This window comes from Pteropus medius, unplaced genomic scaffold (genome assembly GCF_902729225.1).
Source record: "Pteropus medius unplaced genomic scaffold, Ma_sr-lr_union100, whole genome shotgun sequence".
NCBI lineage: Eukaryota > Metazoa > Chordata > Mammalia > Chiroptera > Pteropodidae > Pteropus > Pteropus medius.
The window spans coordinates 6,758,858-6,767,747 of record NW_024353908.1 but is presented as its reverse complement, the minus strand read 5'-3'; positions in this window follow the sequence as shown (position 1 = coordinate 6,767,747).

The following is an 8,890-nucleotide window of genomic DNA, read 5'->3' as shown; positions in this document are numbered from 1 at the left end:
TTCGGACAAATAGTGGACAAGAATTTCCCAAATCTAAGGAATGAGCTGGAGCTTAGAATTCAAGAAATCAACAGAACACCCAATTGTCTCAACCCAAAAAGACCTTCACCAAGACACATTGCATTAAAGTTATCAAAAATCAATGACAAAGATAGAATTCTCAAAGCAGCCAGGGAGAAGAATATGTAAATGTATAAAGGAAAACCCATTAGATTATCATCAAACTTCTCAGCACAAACCTTACAAGCCAGAAAGGAATAGAACCAAATATTTAAACTATTAAGTGACAGGAACTATCAGCCTAGAATAATGTATCCAGCTAAGTTCTCCTTTAGATATGAAGGAGAAATCAAGACTGTTCCAGACATACAAAAATTGAGGGAATTCTCCACTATGAGGCTTGCACTACAGGAAATACTGAAACAAAATAACAACAAAAATACCAGTGGACCAGTACTTAGAAAAATACAACCTTCCTAGAAAGGAAGAACTAGAAAATCTAAATAGACCAATCAACAGTATGGAAATCAAAACAATCATCAAAAACCTACCAAAAAAGGAAAAGTCCAGATGATCACCAGTGAATTCTATCTAGCATTCAGAGAAGATTTAATGCCTATTCTCCTCAAACTCTTCCAAAAAATCGAAGAGGAGGCAATATTTCCCAACTCATTTTATGAGGCCAATATTGCTGTGATACCAAAACCTGGTAAGGATAACACAAAAAAAGAAAACTGCAGACCAACATCTCTCATGAACACAGATGCAAAACAAAATCCTAACTAAGATACTAGCGGACCAAATACAGCAACATATTAAAAAAATTACACACCACGATCGAGTGAGTTTCACCCCAGGGGCACAAGGATGGTTCAACACATGGAAATTGATTAATGTGATATACCACATAAACAAAATTAAAAAGTAAGATTCATATGATCATATCAATAGATGCAGAAAAAGCCTTCGACAAGATACAGCACCCATTTATTATCAAAACACTTAACAAAATCAGTATAGAAGGAAAGTACCTGAATATAATAAAGGCCATATATGACAAACCCTCAGTCAATATTATACTTAATGGTGAAAAACTAAAAACCTTTTCTCTAAGATGAGGAATAAAGCAAGGGTATCCACTATCGCCACTCTTATTCAACATAAAATCGGAGGTCCTAGCAAGTGCAATCAGACAAGAGAAAGATACAAAAGGCATCTAAATAGGAAACGAAGAAGTCAGACTGTTAACTATTTGCGGATGACATGATTCTCTATATAGAAAACCCTAAAGACTCCTCAAGAACACTACTAGAAACAATCAGCAAATACAGTAAAGTATCTGGATAAAAATCAATGTTCAAAAATCCATAGCGTTCCTTTCTGACAACGAAGTGTCAGAAAAAGAGGTTGAAAAAATAATTCCTTTTGCAATGGCAACAAAAAGAATAAAATACCTAGGAATAAATCTAACGAAACATGTGAAGGACCTATATAATGAAAACTACAAGACCCTATTAAAAGAAACTGAAGAAGATACAAAGAAATGAAAAGATATTCCGTGTCCTTGGTTTGGAAGAATCAACATAGTTAAAATGACCTTATTACCTAAAGCTTTATACAGATTTAATGCAATCTCCATCAAAATCTCATTGGCATTTTTTAAAGAAATAGAACAAAAAATCATCAGATCTGTATGGAAGCACAAAAGGTCCCTAACTGCGAAAGCCATCCTGAGAAAAAAGAACGAGGCTGGAGGCATCACTCTGTCTGACTTCAAATTATACTACAAAGTGACAGTAATCAAAACAGCATGTATTGGCAAGAAAACAGACACATGGAACAGAATAGAGTCCAGAAGTAAATCCATATTTATATGGGCAAATAATTTTCGAAAAAAAAAAAAAAAAAAAGCATGTAGTGGAGAAAAAAAGCCTCTTCGATAAATGGTGCTGGGAAAACTGAAAAGTCACCTGAAAAAGAATGAAACTAGATTGTTGTCTATCACCACACACCAAAATTAACTCAAAATGGATTAAGGACCTGAATATAAGACCTGAAACAATAAAATGCATAGAAGAAAATAGGAACTAAACTCAAGGACCTTGGACTTAAAGAGTATTTTATGAATTTGACCTCAAAGTCAAGGGAAGTAAAAGCAAAAATAAATGAATGGGATTACATCAAACTAAAATGTTTCTGCTCAGCAAAAGAAACTGTCAACAAGGTAAAGAGACAACCATTTGAATGGGAAAATATATTTGCAAGTAACACCTCCGATTAGGACCTAATATCCAAAATATACAAAGAACTCATACAACTCAATAACAAAAATACAAATGATCCAGTCAAAAAATGGGCAGAGGACCTGAACAGACACTTCTCCCCAGAGAACATACAAATGGCAATAAATATATGAAAAGATGCTCAACATCGCTAGCTATTAGGGAAATGCAAATCAAAACCACAATGAGATACCATCTCATACCTGTTAGAATGGCTATAATCAACAGGATAAGTAATAACAAATGTTGGAGAAGATGTGGAGAAATAAGAACCCTCATACACTGCTGATGGGACTGCAAATTGGTACAGCCACTATGGAAAAGAGTATGGAGGTGCCTCAAAAAACTAAGAATTGATCTACCATATGATCCAGCAATCCTTCTACTAGGTATTTACCCCAAAGACTTGAAAACTCATATTCGAAAAGAAATTTGCACACCAATGTTCATAGTAATGTTATTCACAATGGCCAGGACATGGAAGCAATCAAAGTGCTCTACGATAGATGATTGGCTAAAGAAACTGTGGTACATATATACAATGGAATATGACTCAGCCATAAAAGAGATGAAACACTGCCATTTGCAACAACATGGATAGACCTCGAGATAATCATGCTAAGTGACATAAGCCAGATAGAAAAAGTTGAAAGTCACATGATATCATTTATATGTAGGATATAAACCTAAAAGCGACAAATGAGCAAGACAAACAGAGACTCATGGACATGGACTATAGACTAGTGGTTACCGGAGGACTATAGAGTAGTGGTTACTAGTAAGGTGGTGGAGGAGCGGGGAGGTAGACGTTGTAAAGTGGGTTAAATATAGGGGTATAGGGGAGGGTGAAGTGAGTAAAGGGGATCAAATATATGGTAGCTGAAGGAAACTGGACTTTAGGTGGTAAACACACAATAGAATATACAGATGTCAAATGATAATGTACACCCGAAAATTATATGATTTTATTAACCAATATTACCCCAATAAACTTAATTAAAAAAAAAAAACACTGGTAAAGTACTGGTGAGGGTGGAGAAACTACATATATATTACTAGTAAAATGTAAAATGATACAGCCACTCTCAAAAATAATTTGGCAGTTTCTAAAAAAATACATATACATTTATCATATTTCCCAGTAATTTTATTTGTAATAGCCCAAACCTGGAAACAATCAAAATATTCCTTACTAGTTGAATGGCTAAACAACTGTAGCCCATCCATACTGGGGAATACTACTTAGCAATAAAAGGAACAAACTCTTGACACGTAACTTAGATGGATCTCAAGGACATCATGCTGAATTTTTATAGAGATGGAAAATAGATTAATGGTTGTCAAGGGTTAAGAGTGATGGGTGGCAGCGAGTGGTGTGACTAAAAATAGGTAACATGAAGAAGATCTTTGTGGTAATGGAATCGTTTTATATCTAAAACTATACACACAGATGTACCAATGTCAAATTCTTGGTTTTTATATTGTTCTATAGTTACGTAAAATAGAACCAGTGGGTGATCTGGGAGAAAAGGGACAAGGGACCCTTCTCTCTGTGTTATCTTTGTAAGTCTTGTGATTATTTCTAAATAAAAGCTTTAAATGACAAATCCACTGTAAAATTGTACACCTGAAACTTACTGGATTTTGTTAACCAATGTCATCATAATAAATAAATAGATAAATAATCAATCAATCAATCAAATAGAAAATAAAAAGCAAATCCAAGAGAACCACTCATCCTGGTGGGGCTAGATTTTCAACATACCATTTTACTAACAACTCTCACTATTTAGAGTCAAGTTCTATGAAAATGATCTGCCTGCCCTTCGAAACAGCTTAGATTCCAATGGGTAAATTAACTACACATTTTCTTTGGTATCTTGGGACTGTTTGGACAAATAAATTTCAAATACAATTGGAGGATAAAAACTGAAAAAAATTGAAACTGGTGTACCGTATGTACTATAGTATCTCAACCTCCAATCAGATGAGCACAGAATTATTCTGAATGACTGAATTGATGTACCTATTGAATATATCTGATGTATAAATCATCTCTAGCGATTTATCTGTACCACTACAGATACACCAAAGATCAGAAGAAAACAAGAGTAAAGTAAAATTTGTTTCTTCACTCTTTCTGTTTTTTAACTGTGAACCAGAGTTATTATTGCTTTTACATATTCATTGAAAAACTAAAATAAGGCTCAAACATTACGTATCATCAAATGTCTAATTTTATCATTAGTTAATTTTACCAACAAAAGCTTTACTTTGATTCAGTAAATCAGCATCTACTGGAGTCCCTCCATGGGGATGCCATAAAACAGAACTTGGTTTTATAATTTGTCCTTCTGATACCTATGTTTCATTCCAAATACAGTAAATAGAACTGATTTGATATTACTCATAACACAATATTTACTATCTTTCTGACAAAATAGCTTAGGAGACCTTTTCAGACAGAAACTTAAGGAAAATTCTCCTTAGAGAAAGACTGTGAGAAAGTAGAACAAGGGTATTTATTGAAAATATGTATGGATTTCAGTCTCCATTAGCGATCAAATGAAGATATACATTTTCTTTTCACCTCAGGCCATTGCTTCTCTGAACTATTCCATGAAGCAATGGCTCTGCTTTAAAGATAACCTTCTCTAACCTGGAGAAACCTCGAATTGGCCAAGGAAATCCTGTGTTTGGCAGTCAGATCAGAAGACAATAGGGCATCACTTGCATAGGTGCAAACCAGAAGAGATTTTTCCCCAGGCCCTGCCCATTTCTTCTTTTAGCCATGAAAAACCAACTCTTTTCTCTAAAAGCATCCATTGGCTCCTATTTTCTGCTGAGACTGAGTCTTGGTAATTGGGATGATGTTCCATTAAACTCCAAGACATGTATTTCCTCATTTCATCAGTCTTGCTGACTATACTTCTCATAATGTCTTTACTAAAACCATTTATTTATTTAGTATCTTATCAAAATTTTAGTTAAGCAACTCTCATTTAAATTTATTTAATTTCTAAGAACTCAAATTCCTAGTTCTGGATAATCTTATGTAATTACAGAATTAATTATAACATTAGGCTCCAAATCACTCTCATTTTGACTTCTAATATCATCACCAGATATGGCTTTATTTTTACAATGCCTTCTTTAGGGGAGTTTGCTCAAGCTTTAAGGCCTTGAGAATGACTTGTGGTTTATACATTATATTTACTAACACTCACTCTAAAATTGCAAACCTCTATGACTGGAGAGGTGTGACAGGAGGTGTGACTCTCAGCTCTGATACTACATGTGATTCATAAGAATGGCTTTACAATTTTCCTAAGACCCAGACTTTTCATCTGGAAAATACTAACAAATTACTATGTTGTCCCTTACACATGGTGGGTGTTCAGCAAACATCAGTTCCCTTTATCTCTCTAGCAATTTCTACACAGTGGAGTCATAGATGCCTCAGGCTTGCATCAAAACCTAGATTGTGGGGGATCAGACAGAAAGGTAATAGAACAATTCTGATGGCTATATAAATCTTTCCAAACATTCTGATACGTGACACCTCTGGATTGGCGAGGCTTCTATTTGAGAAACCAAGTTGAAAGAGTGATCATCTCGGAGAGTTTTGACAGTCAAACAGAATGTCATTTCTAGCTATTTGGATTGTCCTCCCTGCTCTGGAATAATATTTCAGTTTAAGTTAGAATGACTAAGTAAGCCAAGGGAATATCTGAAAGGAGCCTAGTTAGAGATTAAATATATTAGTGAACCTGTCTCAAATAAAGACAGTGTAAAGAAAGAAGTTAAAATCACACATTGTCCTCCCCTTTACATTTTATATATGAGATCTACATGTGTATTTTAATGAAATGTGAGTATACTAGATAGTTGCGATATAAATCAATACCATTTGGGGGGTGGCTCCATAGTGTAGTGGTTAGCACATCTGCTTTACGCACCCCAGGTGGAGCCTCGGACCATACCCCGGGTGCGCCAGGCCCCAGGTGCACACCACTAGTGTGTGGCAGGAGGTGCCCCACCTTCAGAGATCCAGTTCTTAAGGGGAAACGTCAACATCCATAGGTCAGGGGTGAAAGTGGGGGCTAGGGGTGAGAATTAAAGAGGGAGAAAATGAATGAATGAATGAATGAATGAATGAATAAATAAATACCATTTTAATGTCTCTAGAATAATCCATTGCTTGGAGAGACCATAACATATTTAACACCCCTTTTATAATTTTTTATTTTGAAATAGTTTGACTCACAAGAAGTTACAAAAATAGTAGTTTATATGTACCTTTTCCCCATATCCTTCCAATAATATCTTACATCACTGCAATACATTGTCAAAACCAGAAAACTGATGATGGTACAATCAATCCTCATTATTTATGGGCTCTATATTTGTGGATTTGTCTACTTGCTAAAATTTACTTGTAACCCCCAAATCAATGTTCACAGTGCTTTCACAGTCATTTGGACATGTGCCTGCACAGAGAGGTGAAAAATTTGAGTCATCTAATATAAATGTTCCCAGCAGAGGTTTAACATGGTGACACTGCCTTCTTGTTTAAAGTCTCATACTGTAAACAAGTATCTTATATATATACATATTTAGCACCACATTTTCTTGTAGTTTTGTGCTTTTTGCTAGTGATTTCACTGTTTAAGATGGTCCACGAGCATAGTGCTGAAGTGCTGGCTAGCGCTTCTAAGCAAAGGAAGGCTGTGATATGCCTTATGGAGAAAATACATGTGCTAAATAAGCTTTGTTCCAGCATGAGTTATAGTGCTGTTGGCCATATGTTACATGTTACTCAATCAATATTAATATATGAAATAATGTGTCTTTAAACAGAAACATACATTTAAAAAAAGGTAATATATTGGTTAGTTGGTGAAAATGTGATCAGAGGCTCATAAGAACATAGCCCTGTATTTCCCATAGGAACAATGATTCAGTGTTCATCAATTCAGTGTTTTGGCAACTTTATAGATCATAGCTACAATGAATAACAAGAATCACCTGTACAACACTGGCATGCCTGTCAAGTAACTGGATTTCTCATACATTGCTTGTGGGAACATAGAATGGTACCACAACTCCGAAAAAGTTTGGCAACTTTTCTTATAAAGTGAAACATATATTTATCATATAACCCAGTAATTGTTTTCCTGAGTATTTATCCCAGAGAAATAAAAATTTATGTTCACACATGCACCCGTCAATCTGTAGGTTTATATCTTTTGCCAAATTTGAGAAGTTTTTAGCTATTTTTTTCAAGTACATTTCAAGCTCCATATTTTTTCTCCTCTCCTTGTCAGAGTCTAAGGACATGAATAGTAGATCTCTTATTATTGTATTACGAGTTTCTGAGGCTAAGTTTATTTTATTTCAATCAATTTTTTCTCTATTATTCAGTTTGGGTGATTTCTATTGGTCTACCTTCAAGTTCACTGATTCCTATCTCATTTTGATTCTGCTATGAAATCCATCCAGTGAGGGCTTTTTAAAAATTTCAGTTATTGTATTTTTTTCAGTTCTAACATTTTAGTTTGGTTCTTCTTTTTATCTTCTATTTCATTGTTGAGATAGTCTATTTTTTAATTTGTTTTAACAGTGTTTAAAATGGTCCGTTGAAGGTTTTTTATGGCAGCTGCTTGAAAATCTGTCTGAAAATTGCAACATCCTGTGTCATCTTAGAGTTGGCATCTGTTAATCCTATTTTCTCATTTGAGCTAAGATTTTCTTTTTTCTTGATATGGTGAGTAATTTTGGACTCTAAATTTTGATAACATTTTGTATATGTTATCAGACTCTGGTTCCTATTTAAATCTTCTATTTTGGCAGCTAGTCAACCTATTAGGTTCAAAATGCAGTGTTGTACATCATAGATCAAAAGTCAGCTTATAAAGCCTCTGCAGTACTATTCTCTTCTATCCCACTTGTGTGTTACCTAGATGACAGGAGTCAACCCTATAGTATCCTCTGTGGTGGCAGGCATGGGGAAGAGCGGATTAAGGGTGAAGACATGCCTCATTACTGCAGGGTGAGGACAGAAGATAGGGTTTTATGTGCCAACACACCTAGGGGTGTCACCTTAGTTTCTGGATAAGGGTGGAATCAAAATTCTGCCCATAGGCTCCACTACTATGTTGTGGTGGGGTGAGGGTAGAAGTCAGAATTCTTCCCACAGGGGAGGAATATCACATTATTACTTTGGATGGGAAACATAGTATTCAGAGTTCTGCCCACAAGCTCTGTGAGGAAGGGGTGCTGCCTCATTACTGTAGGGGATATTAAGGACTCAGCCCATAAGCCACATGGGAGGGACACATCTCTTTGCTATTACAAGAGGGTAGGGGAAATCCAAGTTCATCCATAGACCCTGAAAGGGACAAACTCAACACTGTGGTAGAGAGACATAGAGCATGGGGTCCCATTTGCAGACTCCCCTGCTGCAGTACCCACTGGAGCCTAAGAGGGTGGGTATAGATGTTTTTCATGGTGTTCACACAAAAACAGGCAGATATGGTTAAAATTTTCTGCAGTGTTGTGGTGCCGCTTTCCCAGTACTTTGTGTGAAAGAAAGTTGGGTTTTTTTT